Below are 23,495 nucleotides of genomic sequence, written 5' to 3'. Positions count from 1 at the left end.
CACCAGGGACCTTGAGCTGGTTGCAGTTAGCTGACTGTGCTGTTGCTTCCCTGCCTCTGCTTACCCTTTCTCTAAACCAGAATGACCTCCTCATGGTCTTCTGCTCAGTAAACTGGCTCTAATGTCTCTTCTAAGAAGCCTTCCCCCGGCCCTCCCAGACAGGGGGAGGTTCCTTGCCTGGGGCTGCACCTCACCCTGTGATAACAGTTACTACCTCGAGCTGCAATTTGATACCTACCTATTTCCCTCCCTCCATGGTGAATGTTTCAAGGCAGAGAAATGTCACCTGTCAGGTAGACACAGTGTTCCATCTGAGGGTCCTTAGGAGGAGCTGTCCACACCAAAAGGAGCACCGGTAACAGGCATCTTATAGTACCTTAAGCCCGCCAAAAGTCCTGCTCAGGGTCAACAACAGAGAAGCTTTCCACATAGGTATCCATGGCACCTGCACATCTATTGTGCTGGTGTGATCAGCTCATATGCCAAATGTCAGCCCTGCCAGCATGGTCCCTTTGGATTTATCACCTGAAATATACTCATTGAGGCTTTGGACTCACCTCGTCAGTATGTTGCTCTCTAAGTTTGCAGCAGGGCAAATTTTACCAGACCTGGTGTTCTTCATCACAGGAACATGGTCTGCTTGCCCCCTCCCTGAATAATACGCCCTTCTCTCTATTTCCTTCTACTTCAGTTATTTATGTATTTAGGTGTGTTTTTAATTGAAAGTATGTCATTCGTACATTTTCTTTTCTTTTTTATTGAATTCATTGGGGGTGACAGTGGTTAATAAAATTATATAGGTTTCAGGGATATAATTCTTTAATGCGTTCATGTTTTCTTTGGGGTAATTTGTGAAATGGGGCTCTTGCTCCCCTTTTTTTGGGAGTTTTTCTTTGAGTTGTTACCTGGGCCATTGCCTTCTCTCAGGATGGCAAGTCCTGGCATGTGCACAGCCTTGGCACAACTCCCTGCTGCCCATGGGAGACATCACAGAGGGATTGCAGCAGTCTTATACCGGAGCCTGGCATTCAGGCGGCTACCACCAGTCATTTGGAGTTGACACCTGAGAGGAAAATCAAATGAACCTTGTGTTCTTATGTTGGTTGGACAGTCTGCCTAGCACTTCCCAGAGAAAATGGAACTGCCTTTCCCCAGGGGCCACATCATGACCTTTATCCATTTCTATCTTGCTCCCATGAAGCTGTTAGGTCTTTGTGGATGAAAATGTAAGAATCTGCAAACATCCTCCTAAGTACTATGTTAAAAGCACAAGAAACCCAGACTTGTTTGCAGTTACCAGGAGCAGGGGCTGCTGTTATCTGGTCATGAGTAAAGTACCTCCCAAAATAGTCAATGCACTGTAAGCTTAAAGGGCTAAATTACTGATAAATCGAATGAAATCATGTGCATCATGTGTGAGAAACAGAAAAAAGAAACTGAAAAGCCATATAAGTAAGACAGTTATATTTTCTTAAAAGTGAAGGAAGAAAGGTGATCACAAATGTGAATGTTCCAAGTCAGATAGCTAAATGTTATACTTTTATTTCATTTAAATTTTTTGCCTCAAAATAATCTCAAATGGCAAGAAAACCCATATGTATATTCTTTGAGATGGGATTACAAGTATTCAGCCAACTGAAGATAAAATTGAGCTTTAAAATAAAGCATATTAGAGACCTACCAAAAGAAGATGAAGCAATACTGAATTGTAGAAAAGAGAGTCTGGAGTTTGTTTTGTGTCACTGCCTGTTGCCAGCTGTGTGACACTGGGCAGATGGCTTAATGTCTCTGAGCCTCCCTCTCTGCATGTGTAAAACTGGAGATAGTCACAATACCCCCGAACCTGGCATATAATCAGCACTCAGTCAATGGATGTCCCATGGGTCAAGTGGACCTATAATAAATGAAAACGGGTTATTTAAATTGCGGTCAGAAAAATTGCCCTTGGTTAAGGTAATCTCTTACTTCTCTGATAGATTTTTCACCAAGAGACCGTTAAATCAACTTAACAGCAGACTTGAACTTGAGGGGAGATGAGCTCTGAGCAAACTCGTCGAAGTCTGAGATGACCTTAAAGGCAGTTTTGACTACATTTCCTGCAGCTGGCCCAGCTCTGCCCTGAGGCCACCAATACTTTGCTTGCTCAAAGGGACTAACAGGCTGAATCTTATGACCAGAAGGGACTGGAGCCCTCCAGAAAAATTACCCCTGTGGAAAAGAATGACATGATTAAGCCAGCTCTTTGCTTGGGGAATCCTCCTCTGGTCATAAGATTCAGCCTGTTAGCAACTGCTCTGGGAGAACTTACCTCATAGGATCTGAACAAAAACATACTCAGAGAGAGAACAAGACAGAAGCGATCATCAATTGGTCCTCAAACCCAAGGAGTACCTCTTATGGGCAAACAGAGTTCTGACTTTGACAATCCTCACTGCAGCTCCCAGGGAAATCAGCATTGCTGTTCTTATTTTATAGGCAGAAAACCCAAGGCACCAAGGGATTAAATAATTTGTATTGGAACGAGATTTTACTAACTCCATAGAAAATTGACCTAAAACTTAAACATGGATAAACCACATCCTTTATTTAAACAGTATTTTACAGTCTATGATGAAAGAATACTTAGAGATGGAATTTCCAGATTGGCTGTTCATGAACTCAGAGAAAAATCATGCAACTTTCCATTCATTCAACAAACATTTATTCAGTATATACCAAGTGCTAGGCACTGTGATAGGTGCTGGGAATACAAGCTCATATAAAACTATTACCTGCCCTTAGGGAAATCAGAAGGAGGCACACATGTAAAGAAATAAAATTAAATGGCATAGACACCGTGATAGTAACAAAAACCTGTATACCTCATGGTAGGGGCCCAGAGAGGAGGCAAGTTCTGAAAGATCACTCAGATTGTTTTGCCCTGGGTAGGCTTGGCAACAGAAAGAATGCTACCGAATCCTAAAAGAGTTGCAATACTTGCCAAGCTTAAACCCACAAATAGGCGAACATCATGTATGCCCAAGTGCTAGAAGTCATGAGTTCATGTGCACAGAGAATGTTATTTTTTATGTTTAGTATCTGAATTGAGATTGTAATTATTTTCCAAATTCTGAAAAGTTAGGCAGTGGAGTCTCCTCAATTTGACCTTTAAATAATAATTCCTTGCTAATAGCTATCTTGCCAAAGTAGACTTACTATGGGGAGGGCCAGAAATCAACCCAGACCTTAGACCAGCGGTTCTCAACCTTGGCTGCACATTAGAATCACCTGGTAATCTTTTTTAAATCCTGATTTCTGGGCCTCATCCTCCAGAAATTCTGTTTCTTTGTTACAAATGTTGTGGCCCCACCCCATAACAAAGAAACAGAATTTCCGGAGGATGAGGCCCAGAAATCAGGATTTTAAAAAGATTCCCAGGTGATTCTAATGTGCAGCCAAGGTTAAGAACCACTGCCTTAGACTGTTGGAAGGAGGGTGGAGATCCAGGCCCTGACAAAATTAAACACAGCTTTCAATCCACTTACACACTCTCTTCTTGAAACATTCCGTTGCGCTGACTTTGGCAACACCCCATTTTCCTGGTTTCCTTCTAACTTACCGGCACTCCTTCACGGTCTTTGCTGACTCATCACCCTCTATCTTTAATGAAGGATTTTTTTCAGGCCCCTCTTACTCTCTCCCTAGGTCAGTGGTTCTCAACCTTGGCTGCATGTTAGAATCACCTGGGAATCTTTTTAAAATCCTGATTTCTGGGCCTCATCCTCCGGAAATTCTCTTTTTTTGTTACTAATGTTGTGGCCCCACCCCATAACAAAGAAACAGCATTTCCAGAGGATGAGGCCCAGAAATCAGAATTTTAAAAAGATTCCCAGGTGACTCTAATGTGCAGCCAAGGTTGAGAACCACTGCCCTAGGTAATCACACATTCTGCCATACCTTCCATTACAATGTAAATGTCAATCACTTTCACCTGCGTCCAATTAAGATCTTTTCTCTACCATCCAGACAGGTATGTCCAACTTTAAACTTGATCTCTCACCTGAGTGCCTCTGACAAAACCCACATCAGGTTGAAAACTCATGAAATTTCCCCTCAAACTCTCTCCCTGTCAGCTGTTTTCTCCCTTGGGAACTCTTGTTCACCTGGTTCAGGGATTCTCTAACCTGGCTTCACACTAAACCACTAAGAAGCATTGAAAACATACATGTGCCTGGGCCCCCTGCTTAACCAATTCAATGAGAATCTTGGAGATAAGGGTTTTCAGGAGAGTTTAATGAGCAGCCAGATTAAGAATCTCTGAGCTAGTGGCTCAGGTTGGAAATCTATGAGTTATCCTGAGCTCTCCCTTTTCATTATCCCTTCGTAGTCAGCCACCTGCTGATAAAGTTCTTAACTTTATTGTTTTCCATCATGAAGTCAGCACCCTAAACCAAGACATCACCATCTCTTGCCTGAAATGGCTTCTAACTGTCCTCTTTGCTTTTGTTTTTGGTCCCATTCACACCATAATTCACAATGAAGTCAGGGAGATTTTTTAAAACTCTGATCATATCACTCTTACTTACAATTACTTTGCTTGCTCCTGAAACAAGCCCCAGATCCTCCTGGCCTGTGAAGATGTGGATATCGGACTATAGCCTCTGTGCTTTGGTCTGATAAGGAAACTTACCCATCTTCACTCTTCTGGTAACATCTCTTTCTGACCACTAACACACAGGGTGGGCTTATGATCTGGTGTCCCAGGGATTGGCAGCGGGGGCGGGGGGGGGGGCTCCTTCCTGATAATTTTTGGGTCTAGAGTAGAAATAGCCTTGCCTTGGATTCATGGTGAAAGGGTATAAATTTGAACCTCTTGGCAAACATTTTTCCTCCTCTCCAACTCACAGAGTCAAATCCAATATTCCTGGAAGCAGGGGGAAATCCTTTCTATGATTAATTAATTGTTGGAGTAATATTTTATTTATTTTCTATCTTTCCTGCTCAATTGTTAGCTTCATGAGGGCAACAGCCATGCCTGTTTCATTCAATGCAGTATCTTCATTTCCTAGCACATGGAAAGTCATCAATCTTTGATGGATAAATGAATGAGTGCCTAGTTTTGGAGACATCTACTGCAATAAAGGTCAGATTAAGAACACATATCAATGGAAGGTTTGTGGATCCATTTTACCAAGTTTCACTGTGCTGATTTGGCAACGGGGCCTTGAGATGGAGGTATGTATGATATGTGAATGCCTAGCCACCCACCTTGGTACAATCAGGGATTTCTTTAGCTTCCTCTCACCAGGAGATGCTCCATTGGCATTTTTAGGCTCCTCTTCCTTACTAAGGTAAAATTTCTGTTCCAAAACATCCCAAAATGGGATAGTTACTATGGGCTGCTTTATTTTATAATTTGACATTGGAATGGCAGAAGAGAGTATGCTTTTTAAGCTCTTTAAAATGCAGTTCTATTAAAAATACACTGAGTGGCCAGATTATTATGACCACCCCATCAGTACAATGAAATGAATTAGTTATGCAAATAACTAATAATAATAAAACCTTGAGAGTATTTGCTTAGGAATTTTTCAATATTCAGTATTTTGGGAAGTGTCAATGAAGTACTGATGGGGTGGTCATAATAAACTGGCCATTCAGTGAAGTTATTGAGATACATCTATAAAATAAACTCTAAGGAATGACAAAAAAGAGTTATAGATATGTATTATGGTGTTCTACCCAGAAATATTATACAATATAGAGATAAATTTATTCCTTAAGAATGTAACCAAAATATACATAAGTCTCCATAGTTTTTGTTTCATAATTTAATTCACTAGGGTTCTTGATGTTTGGATGTAGTCATTTGATTCATTGATAGTGAGGTGGAAATATTTTGACATAACTAAAAAGCGAACTCTAAAAGCTTATCTGTTTTAATTATGAATAATACATGAATCAGATTTGTCCTATCTTTGAAGTTCATCCTATTTCAACCTATTCTCCAACCATTTCTCCCTGGGGTAAAGACTAGGGACGAGATGAAATCATGGATGGGTTAGTGTCAGGGTTGGAAGACAGATGATATGGAAATATAGTCCCAGATGGCTGGCAAACTACATGGGAAAAGGAATCACAGTCTTACCACACTTTCCAGTCTCAGAAAGGGCCACCCATTATGGTTCAGAATCAGGTCGCTGCTCACTTTCGGAGAAGTTATTTGTATCATCTGTATCTCAGTATCTTGGATTTATCTCGGAAATGACAATTTTCATAATCATTTGCTTCTTGAAAAAAAGTGTTTTTTAAATTGATTTTTTAGAGAAAGAAGAAGAGAGAGAGAAACATTGATGCAAGAGAGAAACATCGATTGGCTGCCTCCTATACATCTCCAATTGGGGCTCACTCTTGCAATCTACGCATGTGCCTTGGCCTGGAATCGAACCGGCCACCCCTCATTACATGGGACAATGCTCATCCAACTGAGCCACACTGGCCAGAGCATCATTTGCTTTTAATCAATAAATAGATGTGTTCATTTAATTGTTGTATTAATTCTGTCTTTTCATTTGAAAAGTTATAGGATGAACACCTTTAAGTTGACTTCTTGATTCTATAATACTATTTGAGTGGGTATATAGGCAAGGCGGAGGTGGGAATAGAAAGAGGATATCTATAACACAATAGGATATTCTCAAGATTTCATAGAAAACCCTGATTTCTTGTGGTTTTCTCAATAGTCCATTTTATGCACACATTTTACTAATTATTAAACTCCTTCAAAATGGAGGTTGGGAGATTGATCAATTCTAATAGACTAAAAATCTATGCTGTTTTTCTGATTTTAAAATTAAAGCTTATTCATATAGAATAACATATTCTGTCTTCAAATAATACAGAAATGAAATTTTAAAAGAAGAAAATTTTTCCATGATCAAGTGTTAGGTTAGGGATGGGGTAAAAATTCAGAGACCAAGGCAGATTCTTTGCAAAATGTTGAAGCATATACTTCAAGGCCCTTCACTTGCCTGGACCCCTTCAGAAGCCCTGGGAGGGCTCTCATAATATGTAGACGGAGTCCTTGGCTTTTATAAAATGTATACATGCAAAATATTTTCACTTCAGTTAGTGAAGGCTGCTTTCTCTTCCTATTCTCACCTCCTCTTGTTACATTTCCCCTCATGTTGAGTAGCACTGGGGTTACCACAGGCCTTTTGGAGAACAATCTACAAAAAAGTTTGAGTTAGGAACCCATTTACATTTAGGCAGGTCCATTTACATCGTTTCCAGCCATATTCATGAGGAGCTATTTAGCTAGCTGTTCTGGTGTAGGAATTATTTCCAGGCTCATTCCTACCATCCACTGCTTTGACTCACCATCATTATGACAGTGAAGTGCAAGACCAGAGCCTGAGTGGCAACATGTGAATGAGCTAAAGCTCCTACCACAGAAAGTATGTGGGTGGTGGAGGAGAAACACAGATTGAAATATATGGAGCCAGAAGTCAGTCTGTGGAAAATTCTTCCAATCACCAGGCACACAAAATTATATGAGCATCACTCAGTTCTCATCAATGTCTTGTCAAAACAAGACATTGCTGCCAGAAATATACTGGGTAATGTTTTTGATACATTTAGAAATATTTGGGAAAGCTCTCAAAAGGGTATTTATCAGAATTACCATGTTTGTAGGCCAAACATGTTTGATGTATCCTGGAATATCACCGAATTATACAAATATATTGGGAAAATATTTACATTTCTAACTGGTGTAAAAATAAAATACTGGCATCAGCAATGATAACATAAAACTTGTATTATTATAACAAGTTCATTGACTAGTTCCCTTCATTCAAAGAGTAAGATTGGTCTTTGCATAAGAAAGCTTGAGATGCCTTGAAATCTTACAGCTCACATGGAACCTGGTAGAGGTTCCCCAAATTTGACAATAATCCTAAGAATCCTAAGAAGGTTCTACAACACCTCCAGCCCCAGTCCTTGGGCCGTAAAAGCGGTGCCAGATTTGATTCTTTTCAAAAGTGCCTCGCACATAGTAGGCCCTTGAATATTAGTTTTTTGCTTTCCTCTTTCTTTTGTTATTTTTCTGTCAGGTAGGAGGAAGTTTTTACGAAAAGAAAACATACCTAACACATTCCAATCATATTACCCAATGACTGCCTTTACTAGGCTGTCTAGTGTGACAGTATCCAGGCCTACGACAACATAGCAGCCAGGAATTGTCTTTACACCTGGCATGATTTTTCATTGTTTCACAGAGGACTGCAGTTAAACGGATCAACTGCAGCAAACTAGAATAAAGCGTGTTCACCGAGATAAAGACTTATGCTGAACGGAGAGATGCTATACTCAAATGCTAGTCCTTATCCTGTGGGCAGAATAATAGCAACTAGTAATCATAAGAATAGTAATAATGCTAAATTGTAAACCCATGTTGGTCTAGAGGGCCCTTCAATGTTCATGGCCTCATGAAATCCTTGTAACTACTTTGGAGGGTGGGTATAATCTTCATCCTGATTTTAGAGAGAACAGGGCGGTTAAGTGACTGACCCAGGATATCCTGACCAATGAGTGGAGAAGCCGGAACTTGGATCCGTGACAGTGTGGCTTCTATGACTCCTGAATTTTTATAGCATTTATATTAATGGCATTCAAGCCAGTACCTGCCCTGTTGACAGCCCCCTGTTCTCCTCTTAAACTCTACAACGATGAAAGCCATTGTGCAAAATAAACTTAGATGTTGTATAAAATGGATCACTTCAGGATGTCTCTGGTGGTCTTTGGGGATAAAAATAGGAAAAAAATGATAGAAGAGACAAAAAGGAGGTGAAAGCTCTGAAGCTCTGAAGAAAGAACTTGGCACTTGGAAGAAAAATTTTAAAAAGTGGGAGGTGTGAGCCACTGAGAGGTAGGTAGAAATGAGGTACCCGTGGCCTCACAAATGACTTTATTCATTTACTGAACACTTACATGGCATTGCATAGGTGCCAGGCACAGTTTTAATCCCCCACCGGTTCTGTGAGGTAGAGCTTTTTATCCATCGCATTTTCAGGTGGTAGAGCTGAGGTATACGGAGGTTAAGCACCTTGCTGAGTGGAGCTCGGGCAGTCTGGCCCCTGTGTCTGCTAACCTGGGAGGTGGGTGCAGGCAGTTTATCTTGGAGCATCCAAGCGGAATGTCTGAGATCATTGGTTATAAAGCCTGAAACACAGGATGGCGTTGGGATTGAAGACATAGATTTATCAGTTATGTTGGCTGCAGTTGATGACGTCATCATTTTTAAAATCTAATTTAAACTAGCAGATTCAAGGACGATGTTGTGTCTTCTGTTTATGCTCTGAATTCAGATAAATTTCTGCATGTGTTGTAGCATTTGGCTTTAAAGCTCATGGTTTTCCATGAATCTCCTTGGGCCCAGATGTATTGCCATCATAGCATTTGTTCATTCTTTTGTTCTATCAAAAATTTTTAATAAGAAATACTACTATTGAAGTAGTATAAATATTATAATAACAATAATAAAAATAGTATTAAACTATTACTAATCCCATCTTTTAAAAAGCATATATAATATAAAGTAAAACACATATATTAATATATTATTAATATATTAATAATTAATATGTTAATAATTAATATTAACATATTAATTTTTAAATGATACAATATAAGTACTTAACAAATCTGTAAATAATATAACTTTTTTTTTTATCAAACCCTGGTGATCCTCCTCTTACCTTATTCTGGATTTTAATTGTAGGTAAATACAGTTCATAGGTGTAGTCCTGATGTTAATGTATGAAAAAATCATGGCAGTCTGGTTTTAAAATTCTTGCTTTAACTCATTGGCAACAATACCAAACTTTATTAGAAATTCAGAGGGAGACATTCATTGCTCTTGCCAAGGCTCCTTCTGGTTTAGCGTTGTACTAGAGCAGCATGAACGTCAATGAGCAATAGTCCTAGTCTGGAAGGGTTTACAGTACACGGAAGCATGCACCAGGTGAACACCTGACCATATACAGTAGGTACAGGGCTGGAAGAGGCACAGGTGAAATCCCCTAGAATCCAGGACCAGAGAGGGAAAATACATGTAGTCTATCCCTCCATGGAGCCATTGGAAACCCAATGCTGATGCCCCCTTCTTAATTTGCATAAAATAATACTGTAGCAGTTAATACAGCCACTTAGACTGATTATACATTAACTTCTGCTGTGTCTTAGAGTGACTCCTAACTTTACAAACCAAATATCCCTGGAATTTAAGAATTTGAAAGAGATATAATGAAATTTCACCACTGTGCTAATGTGTTATTTCATTTTTCATCCTAGTTATCTGACTTTTTTTTTTTTATATTGTGTCACTTTAATTGCAACATCTTTTCCTTTGTATTTTCTTTTGTAGTTAAGTCCTTGTCCTTTTGCTCTAAATAGAGCATTTCATGTCATCCAGCTACAGTTAGGCCCGGAACCAGACTCCTGGTTAGAGAGGATTAATCAAATAAATGGTTTTCTCATTCTTCCCATATTTAATTTATTGTTATTTGATTGTGTGGTACCTGCATTTGAAACATGGAATTATATCATCTATTAATTGCTACTCATGAAGAAAATTAAAAGCAGTATCACTGAGTCAGATAGAATTATAAAATCCACTTATGGGGACAGAGACTGTTTCTTTGTCTAGAATTATATAGAGGTTCATTTTTTTGTATTAAAAGGGAATTATAAGCTTAACTTTTTTCACTTTTGTCTATCAGCATGGGGGTTTGATTAAAAATGCATGAAAGCATTATGAGTTTTGTGCTGGCTATTTCTCCAACTTTTCTATAATATATGTGAAAATGGGATGTTTGCTGGTAAAAATAATTTCCGATCAATTTTTCTATTTTGGCCCACTAAACAACAGACTAAATTAAATGTTTGACTTAAATTTTGAAACAAAATCTTAGATTTTAATGCCTCTTCCAACTGAAAATTACCCTGAATATGTCCTATAATAAAATGCATATAGACAGTGGACTGTTCAGTGGTGGTTATCACTGGAAACATGTCCTCAAGGGACTAGCTCTCTGCTTGTTCCTCTGGCTCCACCCTTTTAGAATTTTTTTCTGTCCAATTTCCTCATTGTGTCTCCTTCGCCTATTTGCATTTGGTGAAGTGTTTTCTTTTCTTGTGGAAAGAACATGAGATTGACCCTCTTAATAAAATTTTTAAGTGTAATGTATTATTATTGGCTATAATTGTGAATTATTCAGGAGTTTTATAATTTCTGTTGCATTTATTGAACACCCATTATATACATAAGGGTCTTAGATTGTTAATCACTTGATCCTCCCAACGCTACAGGTAGATAGTATTTATTGTTTCTATTTGATAGATGGGAAACTGGGTCTTTGATTCAGGTCAGAATCAATCTGACACCCTTCTTCTCATCTAGTGTCTGTTTCAGAAACTTCAGTGTTCAGAAAAGCACCTGCAATGTATTCAAAGATGGGGAGGGCTTTGGTGTAGGTTCCTCCACAGGTGACCCACAAACCGCATGTCTACGGGAGGACTTCAGATGACTGAACCCCCTTCCTGTGGTTTCTCACCTCTCCCAGCTTCTCTGGTGGGAGGAGAGAACTGTTCAGCTATCTGAAGGTTCTGATAGCTGCTCTGAGTTAGCATCTCCTGACTTTCTGTTTTTTCATTCAATTCCTGAACCCTTTGAACACCCAAGCTAAGCTGATCCCCCTTTGAGCCATTAGCACTTGAACATATTGAGAGTGCATGTGCACTGTGCACATAACAGGCGCTCAACAGATGTTTATCGATTACTTTCGTATTGTGTACATTTCCATATAGTCCTCTTCAGTTCGTATGCTCTGTTTTCCTCAACTCAGTAGTAAGGCACTTAAGAAAGGGAAATGACAGGTTTTCCATTGTCCATTATCTGAGATCTCTCCATATTTTGTAGATATTCCAAAAAGACTGCTGACTCACTCACTTATAGTAGAAGATGCTTAAAACATGTTGGTTGAATTAATTAACCATTCAAAGGTGTTAGTGACCACTATTCTTTCATAGATGATGAGATTTTCACAATTGGAAATCTTTTGAACATTTACACTTGGTTTTCCACCTTAAACATTCAGAGGGGAGGAAAAAAATAACCCAATTTTAGCCTCAGAGGTAAAATATTTAACTACTCAACATTCTTTGTTTTTGCATAAAGAAATGTTTAACCAAGATTCCTCAGGTTACAGTCAGATGGCCAAACTTTTAAAAACAAATGTGTGGACACAAATATGCAGGCAGGATTTACCTCAAAATGCAACTGCTTGTGGATCATGTCTCTACCTCTGTAACTTTATAGGATCTCAAGTTTTTTCTAAAGCTTGGATTTGCCCAAATAAATGGTTTGTTCTTTGGCATCGAAATCCTTAGCAAGGACAATTGCTGAGATTCTTTTTTTAAAATTATATTTTATTGATTTTTTACAGAGTGGAAGGGAGAGGGATAGAGAGGTAGAAACATCAATGAGAGAGAAACATCGATCAGCTGCTTCCTGCACACCCCCTACTGGGGATTGCCCTCAACTGAGGTACATACCCTTGATCAGAATCGAACCTGGGACCCTTCAGTCCGCAGGCTGACACTATCCACTGAGCCAAGGTGGTTAGGGCCAATTGCTGAAATTCTTGAAGTTCAACCAAAGCACTGGGAGTTAGAAATCCTATATAATAAAGAGGTAATATGCAAATTGACCATCACTCCAACTCATAAGATGGCCACCCCCATGTGGTCAAAGATGGCCACCACAAGATGGCCAGCAGGGGAGGGCAGTTGTGGGCAATCGGGCCAGCGGGGGAGGGCAGTTAGGGGCAACCAGGCTAGCAAGGGAGGGAAGTTAGGGGTGACCAGGCCAGAAAGGGAGGGCAGTTGGGGGAAATTGGGCCAGCAGGGGAGCAGTAAGGCATCTATCAGATTGACAGGAGAATGGTTAGGGGGTAATCAGGCTGGCAGGCAGAAGCAGTTAGGGGCAATCAGGCAGGCAGGCAGGTGAGTGATTGGGAGCCAGCAGTCCTGGATTGTGAGAGGGATGTCCGACTGCCCATTTAGGGATTGGGCCTAAACGGGCAGTCAGACATCCCTTGAGGGGTCCCAGATTGGAGAGGGTGCAGGCTGGGCTGAGGGACACACAACCCCACCCCCCATGCACAAATTTTGTGCTCTGGGCCTCCAGTGGAACTATAAGATAAAATGCCTAATGTATAACATTATAGACTGTGTTTGTATAATTACAATTTTCTAAGAGAATAGAATTTAAATGTCCTCACCAAAAAAAAAAAAAAAAAGGAGAAAAAAAATGGTACATATGTGAAATGAGAGATATGTTAATTCATTTGATGGGTGGGATTCCTTCCACAATGTATATGATATAATCACACTGTATACTCTAAATATCTTACCATTGTATTGGTCAATTAGACCTCAATACAGCTGAAAAAAAAATTAAAGATAAAATGCCTGCCTTCAAGGAGTCTACAGTCTAATTGGAGTAAATGTGCATACTAGATAACTGAGAGTAAACGACTGTTGTTTGTGTTAGGGAATTTCCAAAATCTTAAAGACTATATAGTTTAAAATTCTCATCTTTTTTTTTTTTTTTGGATATAAAAGGGTGGAAGAAGAGATACAGGGATGTGACAAGGTCATAGAGAACGTTAAAGGCAGAGGCTGAACCAGAGCCCCTGGTTCCCTTTTCTCTTATTTATGGGCTCTTTCCAAACCACAATAAAATCTAAACTAAAAAAAAAGTTTGCATTTCATCAGAGGGGAACATTGCTGGTGCAACATGATGGAGATGGCCAGGACCAAAATGCTTGTCCAACTAGAGGGCCATTAGTTATATCAAAGGGTGACAATTATGGGATTGCAGCCAGGAAGCTAATTAGCATGGGGATGGGTACATGAGTCATACAGTCTCAAGCCGGGAGGCAGAGAACCGGGTTTAGAGTAGTGCTGGCCAGTATAAATATAGTGCAAGCCACAAGTGCAAGCCACATGTATAATTTAAAAAATTTCTGGTAGCCACAATAAAAAAAAAGTAAGAAGAAACAGGTGACATTAATTTTAAGAATACATTTTATTTAACCCACTATGTCTAAAATATTATGATTTTAACATGTGATTAATATGAAAAGTAAGGTATTTTACATTTTCCTTTGTGCATTAAGTCTTTGAAATCCACTGAGTGTTTTATACTGACAGTACACTTCAAATGTTTCATAGCCGCAAGTGGCTAGTGGCTTCTGCAGTGGACAGTGTAGGTGAGGATTCTCACTGATGGGAGAGATTGGGAGAGCAACATTATGCCAAGTAGATTGTCCTGGTCGGAGAGTCTCTTAGAGAATGCTTCTCAAACTTTAATATGTAGAGAATTTGCCCTGGCCTGTGTGGCTCAGTTGTTTGGGCATCCTGCCCCTGAGGGTTGCCGGCTCAATTTCAGGTCAGGGCACCTGCCTGAGTTTTGGGTTCAATTCCCTGTGGGAGGCATGCAGGAAACAGCAGATCAATGTTCCCCTCTCATGTTGATCTTTTTCTTCCTCTCCCTTCCTCTCTCTTTAAAAAAATCAGTAATTTTTTTTTTTTTTTTAATGTAGAGAACTCACCCGGAAATCTGATAAAAATGCTGACTGTGATTTACTAGGTCTAGATTCTACATTTCTAACAAGCTTTCAGGTGATGCTAGTTTGAGAATCACACTTTGAGTAGCCAGGTAAATTTAAGAGATCAACTATAGTGAGGAGAAAAAACAAATAAAGACTTTCTAAGTCAGCGGTTCTCAACCTGTGGGTTGCGACCCCTTGGGCGGTCGGACGACCCTTTCACAGAGATCGCCTAAGACCATCCTGCATATCAGATACTTACATTACGATTCATAACAGTAGCAACATTACAGTTATGAAGTAGCAATGAAAATAATTTTATGGTTGGGTCACAACATGAGGAACTGTATTTAAAGGGCCAGAAGGTTGAGAACCACTGTTCTAACTGGACCAACCAGAATTTGATCAATGAGTTCCTTGGCCCACGAAATAGGAATGTCTACCAGCAGTTCTGTTCTCTCAGAAAAGCAGAGGATGCTTCTCCCATTCTGTCGATGGCTCCTCTCTCTTTAGGCTGTGACTGAGGTGTGCTTGCATGGGGGAAGAGAGCACGAGTATTGGTAAAACTTACTATTTCACATCATGAATGTGATGTCTCTTTTAATTTCTATAGGTCCATTTAATGTATTTCAAAACCTTTTATGATCTGCTCCTTAAGGTCTTGAATATATTTTGATATAGTTATTCCTAGGCATTTTTTCCTTAAGGCAAAATTTATCATTTTTGTTGCTGTAGTGAACAACACTTTAGAAAACTATATATTTTGTTTTCCTCAGCTTGTTTCTGGTTTCTAGAATTCTAATTGGTTTTCACTTTATATCTAGAAAGTCCCCTAAACTTTCTTATTGATTCTAATAATTTATATGAAATGTTTTTATCTTCCAAGAAGACAATCATATCTATAATAACTACCTGTTTTTTTTCTTTCTGATTCTATTCTTTTATATTTTTCTTGTTATTTTACACTAAGTTTTTCAGTGCATTGCTGAATTGATGAAGCTAGAGTGGGATATTTGTATTGGTTCTGAAGCTTTTAATGATCACCATTAAATATGTCATTTGTTGTACACATATTTTTTGTAGATGTCCTTTATCAGTTTAAAAGTATTTTATTATATTTCTGCTTTTTGAATCATAAAAAATCTATCCTGATCTTATCAAATAAATTTTTGCATCTATTGAGTTGATCATGTTTTTCCATCTTGTAAGCCTTTTAAAAAAATATTTCTTAAATTTTATTTTTCGATTACAGCTTACATTCAATATTATTCTGCACTAGAGACCCAGTGCATGAATTCATGCATGAATTCAGGGCAGATTGGGGCCGGGCCTGTTGGGAGGAGGAGACGGCAGGGCCCAAATGGGCGATCAGGGCTGGGCTGGCTGGGGGCAATTGGCCAATGGGCCCCAACCCCGATTAGGGTGTGGGGGGGCTGATTAGGGGCGGGGCTGGCTGTGGGCAGTGGGCCAGCTGGCCCCACTCCAGATTGGGGGGGGACCCATTGGGGGCAGGGCTGGCTAGGAAGAGGGGCCATAGGCAGTTGACTGGTGGCCCTGCCCCAGATTGGGGGGGGGGGGCCATCTGGAGTGGGGCTGGGTGGAGGGAGAGGCTGTGGGGTTGTTGGCCGGCTTCCCTGCCCTCAGTCAAAGTGGGAGAGGCCCATCAGGTGCAGTCTGGCTGTGGGGAGGATCCATGGGAGGTTGGCCGGCCAGCCCCACCCCACCATCAGGCTGGCAGTGGGCATCATAGCAACCAGTCATTCTGGTTGTTCTGGTGTTCTGGTTGCTGGCTTTTTATATATATACTAGAGGCCTGGTGCCCAAAAATCTGTGCACTCAGGGGGGCAAGGGAGGTGCCCCTCAGCTCAACCTGTGCCCTCTCGCAGTATGGGACCCCTCAGGGGATGACCACCTGCTGGCTTAGACCCACTCCCCAGGGGATTGGGCCTAAGATGGCAATCAGACATCCCTCTGGCAGCCCGGCAGCCCTCAGGTGATGTCCACTTGCCAGCGGGGAGCAGGCCTAAACTGTAGTCGGACATCCTTAGCGCTGCTGAGGAGGCAGGAGAGGTTCCCACCACCACCGCTGTACTGGCAGCCATCAGCCTGGCTTGTGGCTGAGCAGAGCTCCTCTCATATGAGAGCACCCTGACCACCAGAGGGCAGCTCCTGCATTGAGCGTCTGCCCCCTGGTGGTCAGTGTGTGTCATAGTGACCAGTCATTCCCAGTCTTTCTGCTGTTAGGGTCAGTTTGCATATTACCCTTTTACTATATAGGATAGAGGCCTGGTGCATGGGTGGGGGCCGGCTGGTTTGCCCTGAAGGGTGTCCTGGATCAGGGTAGGGGTCCCCACTGGGGTGCCTGGCCAGCCTGGATGAGGAGCTAATGGCTGTTTGCAGCTGGTCACACCCCCTTCAGGGTGGGGGTCCCCACTGGGGTGCCTGGCCAGTCTGGGTGAGGGTCTGAGGGCCGTTTTCAGGCTGGCAGGTGACTGAAGCTCCCAACCTCTCCTTTTATTCTTTTTTTTTTAATTCTGGGATTTATTTACCTTCTATGGCTGTCACTGGAACTGAGAGCTGGATTTAGCTATGAGGCTCGGTTCCAGCTCTGAGACCTCAGCTGCTGAAAGCAGGTATCTGGGTTTGTTTGGATTCTATAATTGCAACACTGTTGTGGTCCTGCTCGCTCCAGCTCTGATGGCTGAAAGCAGGTTTCTGGGGATTGTTTAACTTCTATAATTGCAACATAGTTGCTTAGAGTGCAAGCTCAGAGGCTGGCAGTGGCAGGCGGGGAACATTGGCTTCCTCTATCACTGGAGCAAGCAAGCCTCCTGTTCGCTTCAGCTGCGTGGCTGCCAGCCGCCATCTTGGTTGGCAGTTAATTTGCATATCTTGATGATTAGCCAATGGGAAGGGTAGTGAAGTTATGGTTAATTACCATGTTTCTCTATTATTAGATAGGACTAGAGGCCCAGTGCACGAAATTTGTGCACTGGGCGGGGGTGTTCCTCAGCCCAGCCTGCCCCCTCTCACATACTGGGAGCCCTCAGGGGATGTCCTAGTGATGGCTTGGGCCCACTCCCGGCTCCCCTTGGGGAGCAGGCCTAACTGGCCTCCCTTTGTGGGAGGCAACTGGGTTGATCAGGGGAAGGCACCAGCCCCATCACCCCACTGCTGTAGCCACCAAGGTTTTTTCATCAACACGGACTCCAGTCCCTTCACCATGAAAAAATGACAACTTTCTTTATGCATTTTCAAGATGTGTCTTTCATAGGCTATGACATTTCTTCATTATTTTTTTTATCCTCACCTGAGGATATGTCTCCATTGATTTTTAAAGAATGTGGAAGAGAAAGGGAAAGACAGAGAGAAACATCAAAGTGAGAGGAACACTTTAATTGGTTGCCTCCTGCATGAGCCCTGACCTGGGCCCCAGCCAGGGAGAAGCCTGCAACCTAGGTACATGCCTTTGGTCAGAACTGAACCCAGACCCTGTGGTCAGCAGGCCGAGGCATTATCCACTGAGCCAAACCGGCTTGGGCAGGATATGACATTTCTTAGCCCTCCGGCAGCGGACCTTCATTTTTTTCGCCAGGAGTGTGGTGAAAAACCCTAGATCACCTTTTTGGATTCTTATTACCCAAGTTTCTAAGAATATTGCCAGTGGCATACAGGGAGCTTAGCCAATGAGCAGTCAGAAAAGGTTTTTCCTCTGTAGTTCACACCGATTGCTGGCTCTGCCCCCCGCCCAGGCCTGACGTCTCTGGCCCAGGCTTCAGGCCTGGGCAGGGGACCCCCATCTCCCCCTAATCACCGGCTCTGCTCCCCGCCCAGGCCTGACGCCTCTGGCTGAGGCTTTAGGCTTGGGCAGGGGCCCCCTGCAGCTCTGATGGCTGGTTCCGCCCCTGCCCAGGAGCCCCCTGGCTCAGGCCCTTCCTACGCTGCTCAGGGCCCACACAGGGCCTACCTCAGAGTGACCTGGGTGCCGATGATGTTCCCGGGACCCAGGCCGCAGGGCGTCTATGTAAGCAAATTAACCGCTATCTTTGTTGGGTTAATTTGCATACTCTCCTGATTGGCTGGTGAGCATATCAGAGGGACAGTCAATTTACATGTTGGTCTATTATTAGGTTATATATATATATATATATATATATATATATATATATATATATATATATATGCATGCTTAGGCTTTTATATATATAGATTAGTTTCAGGGATACAGCATAGAAGTTAGATAATCATAGAATTTACAAAGTGGTACCCCTGGTATTTCCAGTACCCACCTGGCACCATACACAGTTCCTCTTCTAAGCTATTTAAGTGGTTAAATTATATTATTAAACTTACCACTTTAATAGCTTAAATTTAACACTTTTCATGTCTGGAATAAACTCTACTTGGTTATGAGATATATTTTTTATACATTGCCACATTTGGATGCTAATCTTTTGCTTAGAATCTTTATATTTTTGTGTATTACTGGAATTAGCTTGTGATATTCTTTTTTAATGCTTTCCTTACCTATTTTGATGTCACAACCTCATACAATGAGTTGGAGAGAGTTCTTTCTTTTGGCATTCTTAAAAAATTTGTATATGTGTATAATGATCTATTCTTTGGATGTTAGAAGAAGCTTTCCTGTGAAGTTACCTGAGTCTGATGTTTTCATTTGGGGAAGATATTTATCTATTAATTTAATTTCTTCAATTTTTATAGTGGTGTTCTTTTTTTTTTTTTTTTCTTTTGTATTTCCTTGTGAGTTGGTTTTGGTGGTTTGTATTTTAGTAACATTCATTTAATCAAAATTTTAAATCTTTTTAGAATAATTTTGTTCACTTCTTTTGTTATTATTTTCCTGAAGTATGTACAATTATGTCTCTATTTTCATTCTTAATATTATTCATTTAGATGTTATTCTGTTTTCTTGATCAATATTGTAATAATTGTGTCAGTTTCATGAGGTTTATATTTTTAAAGCACAAACTTTTAGCTTTGTTAATTTCTCTTTTATGTATTTGTTTTGTATTTCATTAACTTATGTTCTTGTCTTTATATTTTTGGCTTTTTGGGGTTATATTTTGACTTTTTTAACCTCTTAAATTTTTAATCATTTTTCTTTATATATCATTGAAAGCAATACATTTTTCTCTAGGTACCACTTTATCTTTGTCCCATAATTTTTAGCATGTTGTTTTCTAATTCCCACTGCTTTTTGTACTTTGATCAATGAATTATTTTAAAGTGCTTTAAAAATTCCAAGTGTATTAAGTTTTATTAGCTGTCTTTTTGTAATTGTACCTTATGTTATTTTCATTGTGGGAAGTGATGCCAATTCTTTAATTATCAGTGATGGCTTGCAGTAGCATATGGTCATTTAAAAAATGTTTCAAATGTGCATAAGTACGAATTTTTAAAAAATTGGGTGATTTAGTCTATAAAACTTGTGCACTTGTGGGGGCGGGGGCATTCCTCAGCCTGGCCTGCACCCTCTTGCATCCAGGAGCCCTAGGGGGATGTCTGACTGATGGCTTAGGCCCACTCACTGCATCAGTCAGACATCCTTAGCACTTCTGTGGAGGCGGGAGAGGCTCTTGCCACCGCCACTGCGCTTGTCAGCTGGAAGCTCATGTGCTGAGCGTCTGCCCCCTGGTGGTCAGTGCGCATCACAATGAACAGTTGTTCCACAGGTTGTTCTGCGTTCGATCAATTTGCATACTAGGGTTTTATTATATAGGACTAGAGGCCTGGTGCACAAAAATTTGTGCACTCAGTGGGGAGGGGGTCCCTCAGCCCGGCCTGTGCTCTTTTGCAGTCTGGGACCCCTTGGGGGTGACCACTTGCTGGCTTTGGCCTGCTCCCTGGGGGATAGGGCCTAAGCTGGCAATCAGACATCCCTCTGGCAGCCCGGGAGACCTCGGGGGATGTCCACTTGCCAGCGGGGAGCAGGCCAAAGCTGCAGTCGGACATCCTTAGTGCTGCTTAGGAGGCAGGAGAGGCTCCCACCACCACCACTGTACTGGAAGCCATCAGCCTGGCTTGTGGCTGAGCAGAGCTCCTCTCATGTGAGAGCACCCTGACCACCAGAGGGCAGCTCCTGCATTGAGCGTCTGCCCCCTGGTGGTCAGTGTGTGTCATAGTGACCAGTCATTCCCAGTCCTTCTGCTGTTAGGGTCAGTTTGCATATTACCCTTTTACTATATAGGATAGAGGCCTGGTGCATGGGTGGGGGCCGGCTGGCTTGCCCTGAATGGTGTCCTGGATCAGGGTGGGGGGTCCCGCTTGGGTGCCAGCCTGGATGAGGAGCTAATGGCTGTTTGCAGCTGGTAACACCCCCTTCAGGGTGAGGGTCCCCACTGGGGTGCCTGGCCAGTCTGGGTGAGGGTCTGAGGGCCGTTTTCAGGCTGGCAGATGACTGAAGCTCCCAACCTCTCCTTTTTTTCTTTTCTTCTTTTTTATTCTGGGATTTATTTACCTTCTATGGCTGTCACTGGAACTGAGAGCCAGCTTTAGCTCTGTGGCTCAGCTCCAGCTCTGAGACCTCGCTGCTGAAAGCAGGTATTTGTTTGGCTTCTATAATTGAAACACTGTTGCAACTCCAGCTCTGAGGCCCGGCTGGCTGAAAGCAGATATCTGGGGTTTTGTTTAGCTTCTATAATTGCAACATTGTTTCTTAGAGTGCAGCTCAGAGGCCGGCAGTGGCAGGTGGGAAACCTTGGCTTCCTCCTTCACTGGAGCAAGCAAGCCTCCTGTTCGCTTCAGCTGCCTGGCTGCCAGCCGCCATCTTGGTCGGCAGTTAATTTGCATATCTCGCTGATTAGCCAATGAGTAGGGTAGCGAAGTTATGGTTAATTACCATGTTTCTCTATTATTAGATAGGATTGGAACCACATACATTAGTAAAGTTGGTCCAAACACCCATGTGACGGAGAGCTTATGGTTATGAATTCTTATGAATGGCTTGCCTCTTTCAGCCAGTACCAAGCTTCCTTGTTATCCCTTCTGCCCATTGGATTGATTTCTAGAAGGTTGTAGTCCTTGAGCAGTCTTGGCTTTTTTAAATCTTAAATACCCTCCTAGGCTTAAAAACATTCAGGCATTGTCAAGAACTATGAAGAGCCTGAGATTTTTATCCTAATTTTAAGCAATCAAATTTCATGAATTCCAGTGCAAGCCTTGAGACACCCAAGTCAAATATGAAGGACAGTTTATTTTTATAGCAAGAGTGTCATATTTTATATTAGTTCCCAAGCCTCATTCCCCACAAGGTGAAATAAAAGCGTTTCAGATGACCTCTATACATTCAGTGGGTTGTATTATTAGACAGAAACTCTGAGCTTAGGGAACCTGAATCTTCCATAATGGCCATTTAAGCATGCCTTCTTTCATGCCAGGGGGAGACAGTGTCTCTATCTGCCAAGGCTTCTCAGTAAACAAACATTCTGGAAACATAGTGTAGAACAAAGGGTAGCTAGTGCCTTTTTCAAAAAACATGTAGACACAAGAGAGACCTTTGCAGAATTATCCCCCCAAAGTCATCAAAATGGAAGGTCAAGGTACAGTAGATATCCTTAGAATAAAAGATATTAGTGCTAACCTCAAAGAATTCCTATTTCATTTTAACCTTCGCAGCTCCTTAATTTTTTAAATGAAAATATTGAATATATTTTATGCACCATTTTAAAAATAAAAAACATTTCAGAATTCTAGTTTGTGATATTGCTGGAAATTGAAGTTGCAAAGTTAATTTATAGAACTTAAAATAAACCAACCACTTATCCTACGCTTGTTTCTTATGTAATTCTTCAATTGGTCTGAATTATAATCAGTTCCTTTATATTTCCTTTTCTACTTTGGTATTGCAAAATATAGCCTTCCATTAAAATATAGCCTTCCTTTAACCTGCAAAGGAAGATTCTATTCTTGCATTGCACACAAAAATGGCTTTCCACATAAGCATTTGTAATCTTTTTCTTGATGGCAAAACAGGAGAGAAATGCTATGAAAATCCCAGCTAAGAATGGCATCTCCATAGATGATGGAGTTAAACTTTAAGAATAAACTGTATTAGTCTCTTCATTGAAATGGTTTTCCTCAGTTAAGTGGGAATACTTTGGAGTTGTAAATAGGGGTAAAATTGTTTTAACTTCTTTTATGTATGTTTCAAACTCTCATGCAGCTTATTTCCCAGGAGCTTTTTGTTGTGTCTGTATTTATCTGGCCTATGTGTATATTTCAGGAAATAGTTAAATAACCAAATTTTAAAATATAGTCTTGTTAAATTTCAGCCCCAGGCGTAGTTTGTCTTTTGTATTTTGCTGTCTACAATGGGAGTATTTGGTAGTGAGAAATAGAATAAGTATGATGAGAAGACATTTATATAAGAACTAGAGGCCCGGTGCACAAAAATTTGTGCATTCGGGGGGGAGGGGAGGCCCCTCAGCCCGGCCTGTGCCCTCTCGCAGTCTGGGACCCCTCGGGAGATAACGCCCTGCTGGCTTAGGCCTGCTCCCGGGTGGCAGAGGGCAGGCCCAATCCCTAGGTGCAGCCCCTGGTCCGGCTCAGAGCAGGGCTGATTGGGGAGTTGGGGCGCCACCCCATCATGCACAGAGCAGGGCAGATTGGGAGGTTGTGATGCCACCCTCAGTCACGCTCAGGGTAGGGCCGATTGGGGGGTTGGGGCACCGTCCCCTGTCACACTCAAGGCAGGGTCGATGGGGAGGTTGCGGCGCCACCCCCTGTCACGCACAGAGCAGGGCCCATCAGGGGGTTGGGGCGCCGCCACTCTCACACTCAGGGCAGGGCCAATGGGGAGGTTATGGCTCTACCCTGTCACAC

This window comes from Myotis myotis, unplaced genomic scaffold, assembly GCF_014108235.1.
Source record: "Myotis myotis isolate mMyoMyo1 unplaced genomic scaffold, mMyoMyo1.p scaffold_m19_p_1, whole genome shotgun sequence".
NCBI lineage: Eukaryota > Metazoa > Chordata > Mammalia > Chiroptera > Vespertilionidae > Myotis > Myotis myotis.
Note: the sequence above shows the minus strand (reverse complement) of the source record.